General features: G+C 38.0%; 1 protein-coding gene across 1 annotated transcript in view; it reads right to left on the bottom strand.

Moving 5' to 3' along the window:
• LOC135081916 (dystrophin-like) overlaps positions 1 to 14,994 on the bottom strand; it is a 284,223-nt gene that overhangs the window by 186,838 nt on the left and 82,391 nt on the right. The gene's annotated exons all lie outside the window — the stretch shown is intronic.

Consider the following 14,994-nt stretch of genomic DNA (forward strand, 5'->3'; position numbering starts at 1 on the left):
GATTACAGTTACAAACATACGAGTAAAACTCATTTTCGTCGTTTTTAGCGTATTTGAAGACCAATACAATATGTTTACTTAATACAAAATGAGTACAATGTATATTACAAAATATCATTTGGATGAAGGAAACTAGATGATATTCATGACATGATTCATCATCATCATCATTTCAGCCGTAGGACGTCCACTGCTGAACATAGGCCTCCCCCAATGACTTCCACGTCACACGGTTGGTAGCGGCCTGCATCCAGCGCCTTCCTGCTACCTTTATCAGGTCGTCGGTCCACCTTGTGGGTGGACGTCTCACGCTGACATGACATGATTATTGATAGGTATTTCAGGAAATTCAGGAACTGTAAGTAATATTTTATACTGTCCATTTTCAGTACCTACATTTGTAACTTGAAAAAAAAACCAATTTAAAATTTCCTATTAGATAGACAACAAATTATACTTTTATAACCAAAACATCACCCACACATTAGCGTATCAATAACCCACTAAAGCAACTTCCACTAAATGTACAAACACTTGTAATTGACGCCTCGGCGTTGGGTTAAACACGCGAATCAGCAAGGGCTGCTACATAACCGTTATGGGAATAATTATAAGGACTGGGCGAGGATGTGGCTTGACTGAGAGGGATAAAATGTTGTAGGATTAACAGCCTACGGCTTCAGCAATGAAAAAAACTAATGGAGATGGACTCTCTATTCCTTTTTTTTTATTAAAGACAAGTATTACCTATTTGACCGCAATCGCACCTGGTGTTAAGTGAGTAAAGTTAGTAGAGTGGGACACTGTCAGGATACAGGTTCACAGGTAGAGCACACAAAATGTTACAGATAACAATTTGACATAGCTTTCAATCTATTTAGAAAATATACTTCAATACATTCTACGCTGGGTGAAAATACAGTTCGAGTACAGGCAATTGAAATAGTTTTCCAAAAATGTTGTTTCAATACTTAAAGCAACCTATCATAATTTCCAGTTATTTAGGAGTTTAGCCTGGAAAGTTTTCCGAGAGTTTGGAAATTGGCAAAATTTGGTATTTTCCGAATTTTAACATAGCCACATTGTACCATTATAACTCATGCATAGTTTAGCCTACTTTCAATAAGTTCTCCCGCTTTCAGTGAGGCCGCGTCCTTGCGTGCGTACCAAAAGAAGGTTCGAAAGGATATCAAAGGCCGCGGCCCTCCGCGCGGATAATCCGAATATTTCGCATCCCCTCCACCTCCTTTGTACTTGTATACTCGGCAGGATTAAACAGCCCCAAATTATGTACTTTTTGTAAAGATACTTTGTGGGCCACGCGTGTTTATTCTTTGAAATACAATATGGCGGGTACGGGGAACGCACATGAGGAAAGTAATCTTGAAATTAAAATAAACTTTGGACGGTTTTCACTTATTTAAATTGTAAAGAGGTTCGTGAAAAAGTTGGAATAAAAAGAGTTGTATTTGTACCAAATTAATTGAATCAAATATGTATTGCACTTTGAAGGCACTCTTTAATATGTAGAGCAGGTGATTTTCTGTTAGGATTTTAATTTTGAACCCACAGTTGATGATAAATAAAATTTTGGAAACTAAAAATCCTTTCAATGAAATAAGCAGTTCACAAGATAAAATAGGTAAATAGATACCAGCTACGAGTACCAATCCTGAGTCCCTATTATTCAGATTCGCATCTAAAACAAGGAAATCGTCCAACAACCGTAAAAAGATTTCAGCCCATCCAGAATTTCAATTTACCACTCCAACGCCTGCGGTCTTTAAGGCCGCAACAATACCAGAAACGCGATTCGCAGACAACAGGTTACATCAGGCGCTATCAACCCTCAAACGCCGTAATATCACAATTTGCATAATGTACCCTCACGGTGATGGCTTGGCACTTTTAACCACCGCATAAAAGGGGGTTATGTGTTTGGTGAGCGTCAGCAAACCCAGGATTTTAGGACACGAGTTGCGATATAAAAGATAGGGTTGATTTTACTAATTTAGTCCGGTCAAAATAGGTGTTCAAACTAAGATTCACAATTTCACATAGAACCTTTTGGAATAAATGTACGATACACTACAGTTAAAATGTCGCCAGCACTTTTTGAATGAATTTGGATGCTATGCGGATTGCATAAAGTAAAAAAAATCGATTAAAAATAATCGTGATCTGATGGCAACCGTTTTCTTTATTTGCCCCAAACAGGTCAACCTTTAAGGGAGGGCTAAAAATATTGTCAAAGGAAGAAAACGTTATTCAATTTAAGTCCGCCTGCAATTTATATTTGTTTGCTTTCTCGTGATTCATAAAGGTAAAAATAATATAAAGTGGTGAAGCATACAAACTACGTAAGTATTACGAGGCTCTGCCCATACTTAATTTTTAATTGTTTTTTGCAAGATAAAAATTAATTATACAGGTTATAAATTGCCTAAAATACAAGCCGGGCTAACACACGTATCTATGCTAACCAGCCGCACATTCCCAAAATACTACGCGCTCGAACGTACCGTCCGCAAAAAAGACAATGTAAAGTTATTTGCATGTTAATATCACTTCAACAGTATAACACGGGTGAATAAGCAGGATCACTGCAAACCGTAGTAGCCCATTAAGTCAGACATACTCTTATTGTTATTAAGACAATCACTGAGGTTTTTTGAATTGCATTTTAAAACTTGAAAAGTTTAGAATTCGAAATTTTATTTTCCAATATAAATATGTAAAAGGATCGCGATCAAAATTAATTGAGCTTTTAAGGCATATTAAATTAAAACAGACCGATCGATTAAAATTTGCGTCGCGATACAAACATTCCTCATACCTCTACATTTCTTAACGTATTTTCAATTTTATCTACTTAGCAATGTAAAAAAGTGAGTTTTCTGTGTTTTACTTTATGTAACAGGCTGTTGAATTCGTGGGGTGTTCAGAAAACAATTTCAAAGTCTGACTGCTTCGGAAACTTGATATTGAGTGAAAGAAATTGAACAAATGCATGTAAAGAAGGGTGTTGTCGTATTACAGATCAGTGCAGTAAGTTCATTATTGAAATGGAGTGGCTCATTAACTTATATTGTACGTGGTTACATGGTTGGCCAAATAATAGCTAGGCTAATAGCGAAGAAATAGCAAAAGTAACTTTTTCCTCTGAGGCCCATTATTCATAACTAAATCTGTATCATTTGCTCTTTAAAATAATACCTGAAGTAACAATGAAAATGGTTGATAGATATTTTTGATTTTGATTGTCAGAAAATATACCAACGTGACGAAAAAAAAAAACTTTCTATTCTACTTAGGCGTTTGTGGATTGATTTGCAGTGACACTTCTGCTACTTTTGTTCACTGTGGTGTTACACATTCCGCGTCTCACGTCACGTGCCTCCCGAATGACAATTGTGGCGTTGTCTTTAACTTGATTGACACGATGACACGCGAACGCCTATTTCCTACTCGTATCGCAAAATGTGTGTGCGCTTTGTTTTTTATTACAGACGACAGCACTTCAAGCTCTTAGAAGCTATTTTGCAATAAAAATATTTAGTGACGTGCTGACGACATTAGAAAGAAAGAAAGAATAATTTATCTTGTTTCAGATTTAAAAAAAAACTCATTGCCGCAGTATTATTGTAAAAGATAGTTTTTAAAATACTATCAGTTATTGTTCTTTTGAAAAATAATAAATTGAACAAAAGTTGGAAATAAATTCGAAATACTTATGTCAGTATCTTTTTATATTTTTTTAAATACATCGTTTAAACTTTTCTTTCACTTGTCAAGCACGTGTTCTTCCACGTGATATTTTTGCTCGCCCTCCGCATTTGTTAAACGACGTCATCAAGCTTACTCATTTGCGTGACGTCATAAATTGCCGTAGGTTAAATTTTACCCATTTTGCGTCATAAAACATGTTTTTTGTGTGAGTAATTTGAGCAAAGATGGGAGGAAACATGTTGCAGTAAGACAGACAAAACAAATTACAGCAAAAGTTAGGACTTTTTCTGGATGGAACAAGAGATATCCCATTTTTTGTAGGAACTGTGTAGTAATTTAAAACAATCATAACTCGAAAACTGGGTTTCAGCTTGACACTATTTTTTGGGACATCCTGTATATGTAAGTGTTTTAATTTTAAAGTTGACACGAACATCCCGTTTGTAATGTCCCGAAAAAACGATCCGTTCCAATTTGTAATTCAGATTTCAAACACATTATGTGTATTCATACGATAGCTAGTCCAGATATAGTAAAACAGAATTCTGTAAAACTGGATTCTCGTTGGAACTAGCCCTTATGTGTATTATTGAACGCCTTTCCTACTAAAGAAAGTGTAGATATTTAAAGTTAACAAATGACTGACATTTATTTTAATTATTTTGCTACCACTACACTCGTGTGAAATCTCCAACGCCGAATTAATATACCGAACTCAAAATCGGCCCATTAATCATCGTCCACGTACTGCACTGCACCCCCCGCGAGGAGGGGGGATGTCACTCATGTGGCATGCCAATCAACTGGCGCTCCCTAGCGGGTACATGGTCTACTCAATTACTGTTGCGTTGCCATGGAAACGGGGAATGTCACAAAAAGGCCACCATTCAATAAAAATGTACTATTTTTTAGTTGAATGCATTTACAAAAGTTCTGTTTTAATTTTATTATTATTTTTTGTCTGTCAACGGTACAACAGATTATAATATTGATATAAAGATTATTGCTCTTCTGGTTTGACTATTTTATCACAATTTAACCAAGAAAATGTTTGCCTAATTAATTGGACCCCTTTCCTAAGTTGGTATGTATAATAACAAGTGCAGGATATAATCTTACAGATAACAATACAACACACTTACATTCTTCGAAAGCGAAGAGAAGTTCTCGAAACGTGAATGCAAAAAAATCTTACCTGAAACAAAAAAAAAACATTGTTAATAACTCTAGTCAAAAATGATAGCAAAATGTTTCAAAAATGATTGATGAATTAGAAAATTAAGCACTCATAGAGCCCTTTTCACCAATTTCAGGGATTGTTTGGTACTTTAGGTCACCGGTCACTATCATCATTCGAAATACAGCGTTAATGACCGATAAAGTATCTGAAACTGTGTAAAATCCAGTGAAACTAGCCCTAGGTTATGATGATAACTGACATTATCTAAATTAAGAGCTGAAAAAGCAAGTAAGATAATTTTCCCTATCTATCTCTTACGTGTCCTATTCAAATAACATTATAATACAATTTCATTTATGAGGTAAATTGTCCATACGATAATAATTATAAATCAAACGCACATCAAGCGACCCATCTATTTTTATTACTATTGGCAATGAAACCATAATGCTATGGTCATTGTGGCATAACGAATGGGCCATTACTCGCAATGGGCCAGAGCCATATTTGGGCAATAATGGAGGAAGAAATGTGGGCCTTTGTTAATTTTTTGCACAGCCTCAAGTGTGCGAAGATGTGGGCGTGGCACATTTACATTGTAAGTCGTGAAGAGCAACAATAGCTGTATCAGTTTTCATTGTTGCCTAACAGTGTTGGCAAAAAGTTAATCTGATTAATGATTAAAAATTAATGATTAAAATCATAATCAAATTTTTTTGATTATGATTAGTTAATCATTAATCAAAAATTTTGATTAAGATTAATTAATCATAATCATTAATCGTTAATTTGATTATTTGATTAACTATCTACTATTTTCATAAGAAAAGGGTTGGGAGTGTATGAAAAGGTACCCGCGACTTATAAAATATCTAGCAAAGGGGGGATCTGGAGTTGTACTGTCGTTTTCCCAAAAAACTGCGTCAATTTTCACTACTCAAAACACTTATCGCACTAGTTTTGTTTCTCACAATTCCTTCTATTCTTCCGGTATCCTCCAGCAAAATTGGGTCAGGATAGAAGTTAAGCGGGCTGGCTGACGATAGGGAGAAGACCCCCCCCCTCCCCAATGTAGGCGCAAGCGTGGGCAATTCAACGGAAAGGTGGGGTTGCTAAACTAGGACGTTTTGTGTGTTGGGGAGGTGCAGGAGAGTTCGTAACAGAAGTTTCGGGGGGAGGCCCACGCGTGGGCAATTCAATAGAAGGGTGGGGTTGCTAAGCTAGGAGGTTTTGCGTGTTGGGGAGGTGCAGGAGAGTACGTACCAGAAGTTTCGGGGGGAGGGCCACGCGTGGGCAATTCAATAGAAGGGTGGGGTTGCTAAGCTAGGAAGTTTTGCGTGTTGGGGAGGTGCAGGAGACTTCGTACCAGAAGTTTCGGGGAGAAGCCCACGCGTGGGCAATTCAATAGAAGGGTGGGGTTGCTAAACTAGGAGTATTTGCGTGTTGGGGAGGTGCAGGAGAGTTCGTAACAGAAGTTTCGGGGGAGGCCCACGCGTGGGCAATTCAATAGAAGGGTGGGGTTGCTAAGCTAGGAAGTTATGCGTGTTGGGGAGGTGCAGGAGACTTCGTACCAGAAGTTTCGGGGAGAAGCCCACGCGTGGGCAATTCAATAGAAGGGTGGGGTTGCTAAACTAGGAGTATTTGCGTGTTGGGGAGGTGCAGGAGACTTCGTAACAGAAGTTTCGGGGGAGGCCCACGCGTGGGCAATTCAATAGAAGGGTGGGGTTGCTAAACTAGGAGGTTTTGCGTGTTGGGGAGGTGCAGGAGACTTCGTACCAGAAGTTTCGGGGGGAGGCCCACGCGTGGGCAATTCAATAGAAGGGTGGGGTTGCTAAGCTAGGAGGTTTTGCGTGTTGGGGAGGTGCAGGAGACTTCGTACCAGAAGTTTCAGGGGAGGCTAGGGGTGGGGGGCAGGTGGTGGGAGTGTGGGGTTGCAAGTAAGTGCTGGAACGGTAGGGGAAGTGGACTGATAATATCCTCCTACGGGAGGTCGGAAGACTGCACCGGAAGTTTCAGCGAGGGAAGGGGGCGGGGGGCAGTCTAGGTTACCTTATATTTTCTAGGTATGACCTGTCATAGAATTGTAGCCTAAAACCAAACATCTAATATTAGAATTCAATGTTTTAACATTGTTTTCGATAGAATATTTAAGAAGTTAATCAAGTTAATCAAATTAATGATTATTGATTAATGATTAACAAATTAATCATGATTATGATTACTTTTTTAATCATGATTATTTTAATCAGGATTAATTTAATCATGATTAAAATTAATCAAATTAATTAATTGATTAAAAAATTAATTGATTAGTGCCAACACTGTTGCCTAACACCACGACTCTAAACACTTTCAATTTGAATTTACACAAAGCCTTCTTTCAAATTTACACGTATGTAGGATATGATCCTGGCTCTCTTTCTCTTAAGTCTCATGACTCTAATTAACCAAGACTCACTATCTGTGGCCTAATTCACGTAACAAGACTTCAACGACATGCAAGCAATTTGATCGCTATAATAGAGTCACTTCGTATTTACTAGTTAATCGCCCGATTTTATTTCGATTTCGTTTTTATGCATAAGTATTCAACCGTTGCTTTCGCGGTATTCATCTATTTTGAATGACAGTAAACAAACGATAAGTGACAAATCGCCGAGTTTCGATTCCTATCGAGTAATTGTTCTATCAAAATGACACGTGAATACGGATTTAGGACTGTTTATCAATAGGACGACTTCTAAACGTCAACGACATTTTGACTGTTTCAAAATACGTGAATTAGGCCACAGGTGTATCACAGTCATAGATCCAACAGAATCATTAGAGTTACCTAAGTATATCAAATCAAATAAAACAATTTTATTGCTACCAACAAAGCTAGTCTCAAGCACGCAGCCTCACTCGCTCGCGGCCCGTGATTCCGACGGATGTCGGACGAGCCGAACATAATCCGAAACTAAACTTGCAACGAGGACCTCCTCAAGTTACAGGCTGAGCGAGGGATATCTTGATCTTCGGCGAAGCAAATCTTTGACTAGAACATGTTACCGGACAAGTCCAGGCTCTCCAATCTAGTAAAGTCGTGTATGAGAGTCGCGTCGTGAGATGGTAAAGGACACACATCAAGCCCAGCGACTTGATGTCGGTTGCGGCTTTATTTTAACAGAAACAGGTCGACGACTTGTACTTTTCTATGACTTGGCAACATGTCCAAAGTCGACGAATCATGTCGGCGGGTTAGCGGGTTTGATTGTAGACTGCATAAATGATACGAATGTTCTGACTTATTGTCTATACCGACAGTGAGATTATGTTATCACGGCTGCAAATTCCGTCTAGCCAGAATATGCGTAGCATTGAATTTCACAATAGAATTTGTTCCAGGAAGCAAAAGCCCAATTCATAAGGTACAGAAAGTTCGCTCGTTGCGTGACTTATTAAGAGTGACCATTAAGATGTCACAATGAAAACTTACTGAACAAATATCCAAATTTTCAGAGTATCTTACTACCCGCTACCGTTCCTATTTTGCCCCAACCCCCACTCGCGGATACCTCATAAATATTTTATGGGCCTGCGACCGCTCCTGCCGTTTTTGCCCCTAATAGATTGCCGCGGCGTGACAAACCGACCGACTTCACGATAACCACGTTAAATTCACGTGCTGTTTTCACTGCTTTTATGGGGCCGAATGGGTTATGGTGCGTCTGAACTCGATTTCCGGGCGGAGATGAGGTTGCCATGTCACCCGGTTAAGTACATTTCCATGAGTATACCTCTACTCGTATTTTATCACTAAACTATTTTTAACATTTTATCACTTGTAATAGTTGTAATGTGTTACTTTGAGCTATATTTTCTGATTCGTTTTAGTCAATAGAAGTTTACTGCTGGATACAAATAAACCCCCAACGCGCTCCTTCCGCTTTTCATACAACCAAATGAGAGCTACTACGAGTATATCCACTATCTTTTTGAGGTCGTTAGTCCATCGGAGCAGGTAATCTATATGAAGTAAAATTTAACGATTTGTAAGCACTTAATAGTCCATACAAATGAATTTTTTGACTTTGTATAATCTAAATTAAGACCTTTAAAACGTGGTATCTTTATTGACTGGTACGCTACCCTATAAACGCCTTAATACTGTGATCTGTTAGATCTTATTCGAGTGAAGTCACTGGCGGAGGAAACCAATGCAAGAAAATGAGCACATTCAGATAAGAGAACTGTCACCATATTCCGAACTATCTCCCCTAGTCAATGGAGGTCAAACGACAGTCGCTTAAAGGCGATCACACACCACCACTTGAGCTTATCGTTAAGCCAAACCGTGTGTAGGTTACGTAGTTTGAGAAGGCTTTAAAAGAGCTTAATTGTACGACGCAATTCAGTCACGCCACGCTAAGAGTGTGTAAACTAATTGTCTTAACAGTCTTGAATAGAAAATTGCTGTAAACCAGTGTCAAAGGTTTTAGATAGAATTTCAGATAGCTATAGATAGATGAGGACAAAACTATCTAACAAATAAAACTGGCTGATTACCAGTGAATGTCTCAGGTATATCTCTATTCGATGTTCGAACCTTTTTTTATTTCATTTTTATACGGAAAAAGGCAGGTATTTGACCGCACCTGATGTTCAGTGTTATCACAAAATATAACAGAAGACACACTCCATACTAAACGCGCTCGAGACACGCACACATAGACACCGCTCTAGCAAGACTGTCTTGGACGAATGCGAGCGCGACGTGGCGCGAGCGCGACAGACGTTCGCCACACGTTCGCTGTGGTTCGCTTGAGTCACGCGCCGGTCAACCGCCTGTGATATTATTTTGTTTTGCGAAATTGACGAAAATGAGTGAACAGAAAAAGTCATATTATAATTGTTCGGTATTTGGTTGCTTAAACTCATCATTAAATACCGAATTTTCATTTTTTAAATTACCAGTTGATTCGGGGAGGTAAGTAAGTTATTTATTTGAATTTCAATTGAAATTTAAAGCCAACTCAATTATTAGGAATATCGAATTGTTTTAGAGAGGTTTTATGAATTATTGGATAACTAGCTTTTGCCCGCGGCTTCACCCGCGTGAAATTCAGTTTGTCACAGATCGTCATAAATTATAGCCTATATGTTATTCTGAGTTATAAACAATAATACTGTAAAGTTACATCAAAATCCGTTCAGTAGTTTTTGCGTGAAAGAGCAACAAACAGTTGGATAATAGTGTCAACCACTCAACTAAATACTACTTCCTTCTCGTGTATTTGTTTGCAAACTATAACTATAATAACGTACTAAATATAAATAAGTATACGTGTATATCTGTTATTGTCTTTCTTGCATAGTATTAAGAGTAACATTTTTCTATCATAACGAAATAAACGCAACACATGACAAGACAACCCTAGCGCGACGGCCGAGCGTGCGAGCGAGAGAGGTATGCAAAGCGAGGTACATACATGAGTTTACCTTCTGTTATATTTTGTGGTGTTATGTAGTCTAGGATGGTACATATATCCCGTGAAACCAAAAGATGTAATTTACCTGACAGACAAGTTCTAACTAGGCTACCTACTCGTCCCAAATCAATATGCGAAAGCATCTTCCACCAAAGCGCTTCATGCCCACGGATTAGTCCCTATTTACTAGTTGACTGGTCATCACGTCATCCGCCGTAAGTCCGCGTAACCTATTTAAGGGTGGAGCTGCCCCGTTAAATATTAACGGGGACAGCCCGCCTCGCCACCTGGGGCAATGTGGACTATACGCAGCGCAAGAATATACAGGGTGGAATTTTGTAATGCTATATGAAGGGAAAGTACTTTTAATATACAGTATTAATGATAGATCGCCCGGAGTCCTGCCAGCAGGACTTAAAGTACTTCCGGTAGGACGCAAAATTAAAAGATCACAGTTTCGTAAGTATACATTGTACAAATTTCAAATTTACACGAAAAAATAGAGTGTTTCTCTCTCTTTCACCCAATAGTGCCCAAGATCGAAAAACGCGACTAACCGTTAGTCGGAGCCCGATGGCGCACGAGTATACACGGGGGCAGCGCGTTCGCGCTCGCGCGACACATTTTGACGCGCCGGGCGTGGAGTCGGCAACATTTTGGCGATAATATTATAATGAATGTGAAGTATTCCAGCCTAATCAAACATTTATAATTTATTTCTTGTTTTTGTTTTTAATTTGTAGTGTATTTGTAAGTGATAGGTGTAATTTCTAATACAAAGTGACGTACCAAAGTAATTAATTTAAAGTTCCTTATTATAGTTCCTATTAGTTAAGTTGAAAGAAGATAAACAAGTTTATAATATATTAAGAAAAGTAAAATACTGGTTAAACAAAATGATTCTACGACATGACTTTTTATTTAATAAACACTAACCAAGTGTTTACTACTTCTGGTGAGGATGAGTTCAAATTTGAAGGTCACCGTACTGCTGGAAGGACCAGCAAGCAAACACGTACAAATTGCGTACTGCGGGCAGGACTTGCGATAATCTTCTGGCAGGACGTTTAGAACAAAAGACCAGTCCTTCCAGAAGAGCTTCCAGCAGGACAAAGCACCGGGCGATCTATCATTAAAAGTACTTTCCCTTCCCTTCATATATAGAAAATTTTACAGGTGTAATTTTTAACAAATTTTAGTTGATTCGATTCCCGGGTATGGCAACCATATTTTTGGAAAATATTGAATGCAGATCTCTTTCTTTTCAAAAATAAAGGAATGTTTTAATTGTGTACAATTTTCTATCTAGAGTATTAAGAGTACTTTTCTTCCAGGTGGCATTACACAATTCCACCCTGTATAAGCGGGGATTATTTTGATGAACACACCGTGTTTGGGGTCCTTTTTTAGTGTCTTGGCAACCCAAGGAGCGTTATTACGAGGATTGAGCTTGGGGTAATAAACTGTATGAAGCATTACTTTGTTATGTGTGTTTTCATACAATTAATGATAAATGTGCACTATACTCGTACCTTAGAACACTCTTTATTGTACACAATATAAGAAAAGAAAAAGAAGTATACAAAAGATATAGCATAATTTAGGCGGTTTTACCGCTATAAAGCGACATCTTCCAGACAACCTAGAGGACAGATTTTTAGAATAATATACAGAATAATAATAAGTATACGAATAAAAGGGAAGGCAAAACTAACAGCCGTTTCTAAAAATTACCACATTCACATATTTTTTATTGAAGCAAGTTTTATTTTATTTGAACAAATGAGGCTTAATAGGTTCCTTTAGAAAACAATGTGGCAATTAGCGACTACAAAAACAAAATAAAAATTAGCATCAGATTTTCCATTTCCAATAATCGCATCTGTATTATAATCGAATCAACACCAGACCATCGAATCGAAAAGAATAAAACAAAATCGCTGGTTTTGTAATCTATCGGACTGATTGCCAAAGCCCGTATTTACGGGCCCGGACAATTTACATGAATGTTGTATGGCTAAACTATTAGCCGGGGCGGATCGCATCGAATATTTATTAAGAGTTATCAGTTACCGACTACCCACACGTTTCAATGCCAGGGTTGTTTGACGTAAACGTGTCAAAAATAAAAACTTTCGATTTAAAAAGGACCTAAATCTAAAGATTTTTTATTTGTATACAAATAGAATAATTACTAATTTATATGGTTTATTTTTATGTCAACAAAAGTTTTATGTAGTACAAAAATAGTACTCTAAAAATAAAACCGAAAACAGTGTACCAAATGTGCAAGGACTTCAAACAAATGAATGAAACTTTAACAGAGTGAAAGCCTTATGTTACATTATTTGCTATTTTGTGACGTCCCGTCGTAAAAATAATATTTCTTTTCTTCATAAAGCAACTTTCTTTAAACCAATTTCAAGCCTATATTTCAGCGCCTACAAAAATACATTCACGCTAAAAGCCGCTATTTCCATGCACACTCTATTTCATTATGGTAATACATCACCTTCACCATAATACTTTACTCTATCGAAATCGGATTCAGTTATAGTGTCTTATCCTCGCCTAGATGACGGGGTTAGCGGGGTTTGCGGGGTTTGCGGGGTTAGCGGGGTTCGCGGGGTTGACGGGGTTTATGAGGTGTGCGGTGTTCCGATGTCACTAAAGTGAACTAAAGGCGCGGTGACACGTGCAAATTCAATTGGAGTGTCACATCCCTGAAATGGAGTTTGGGGGTGAATCATGTGGACTACTTATGGGTTATAAGATTGGAGGTACGCTTAACTTAACGTCGTCTGATTTTTAGGTATTCTCTAAAATGGGTAAGGTTTACTTATTTCGAACTCCTCCGATATTCTCCTGATTAATTTTGTTGCGGGTCCAATGAAAGTTTAACTTTCCCCCGGGACAAACTTGACCTTCACTGGTTGAGTTTTTATTGCCGCTCAAGCTGTAGATCCTGACTACACAGGAGTTGCAGCAGTGGGAACGAGAGGTGGGAATAATCCCGTAATGGGTAAGGTTTACCTTTTTATAATAGTTAAATCCTATTTTTATGCAGCGCAAAGCAGGCATGTTTGACTGCAATCAAATCAGATGTTAAGTGAGACGCGGTCTAGGATAGTACATACCTACCCTGTAAGTGCCTATTTACTCTCGCCTTGAAGAAGCCCGGGTTATAATGCTCGGAAAAGACAGCACAGCAGGCAGTATAATTTTAGAACAATAAAACAGTTTCGCTCTATGGTCCCTTTATTAGTCTCTTTTACCTTATTAGGACTTTGACACAAACATTAAGCAAGTAGAAAAGGACCAGTAGAGTCCAGCAGTTGTCATTTTCGGCCTGAAGTTTCCGCACTATCCTTCTTTGACTTTGACACAAGAGGTACAAACACAAAACCATACCTCACCTGACCCAAAATACCTGGCCTCATCCCTCACATTACAGACTTAACTTCAGCCCAAAATTACGGGGTTTGATTAAAAAAATTAAAAACCTCTGCATATTTTAATACGGGCCGCGGAAAGCGTAATGCTCATAAAATCTCTTTGACTCCCATGCTCTGAATAGCGCGGGATTTTGTATTTCACGGCGCGTGGTACAAAGCGCCGTATGTATTTGTGGAGCTCCGATATCATTTATGTGAATTACATCGTAAATATGGCATGAGTTATTTTAAGAGAATATCTTTTGGGAGTGTTTTGATCAAGTATTTTATCTATAGTTAAATAACGTTGTAAAACATATTCTATCCTAAGTTAACTCTAAAGTTGAAATTATTGTGCCAGGTTTAAATAATACGAAAGCAGTTGAAAACATTTTTGTTTCAATTCTATAAAATAAGTTTATAATGTGTGTCCACGACGGAACTGGAAGTTTGCCCAAACTGTAACTTTGTTGAAAATGGCAAAATAAATGAAAATAGAAATTGATGAAAAAATATGAAAATGAAATCGAAAAAATGTAGGTAATTGTAAGTTAGCTAATATTTGGGTTAATTATAAAACATACTAGAATTCAGTGTCCATTATCAATTCTTTATGTTTGCTGTTGGAAATCGTTATTGGCTACCTCAAAGAAACGGCTCTGAGCTATTATAATACTCGTAGTAGTGTCAAAAAAATCACAAATACACATATCATAAATTTTATTTCAGTCAACTTGAAGACCAACGATTTTGAAAAACATCATAAACTAACAACCCAGTATTGACTGTCAATGTCACAATTAAATGGTTGTCCAACATGGCAGTAATCGGAGGTAATACCTAATCCAGCATAGATAGCAGCGCCCTCCTGTCAATTTCGTAGCTGGGACGGTTCAGTGTAGGTCATCCTTAACACGTTGAGTGCGAAACCAGGTCTATAGACCTTGTGTACGTCTCGCTTACCGTGCGGCTAAGAAAATTATAGTCTTCCTTGTCGTGCGAAAGGCATAACTTCAATTGGGTCCGGTGTAGGAAAGTGATGAATATACATACATCTATGATGTATTCTTAAAATAGAATCCAATGATGTACCTACCTTAATACCAGGTTTTTAGACCTGTAGTAATAAAATGTCTTCACAATGCGAAACCAGGTCGAAGCACCTTGTACCCTGCGCACC

Source organism: Ostrinia nubilalis, chromosome 20 (assembly GCF_963855985.1).
Source record: "Ostrinia nubilalis chromosome 20, ilOstNubi1.1, whole genome shotgun sequence".
In the NCBI taxonomy this organism is placed as follows: Eukaryota; Metazoa; Arthropoda; class Insecta; order Lepidoptera; family Crambidae; genus Ostrinia; species Ostrinia nubilalis.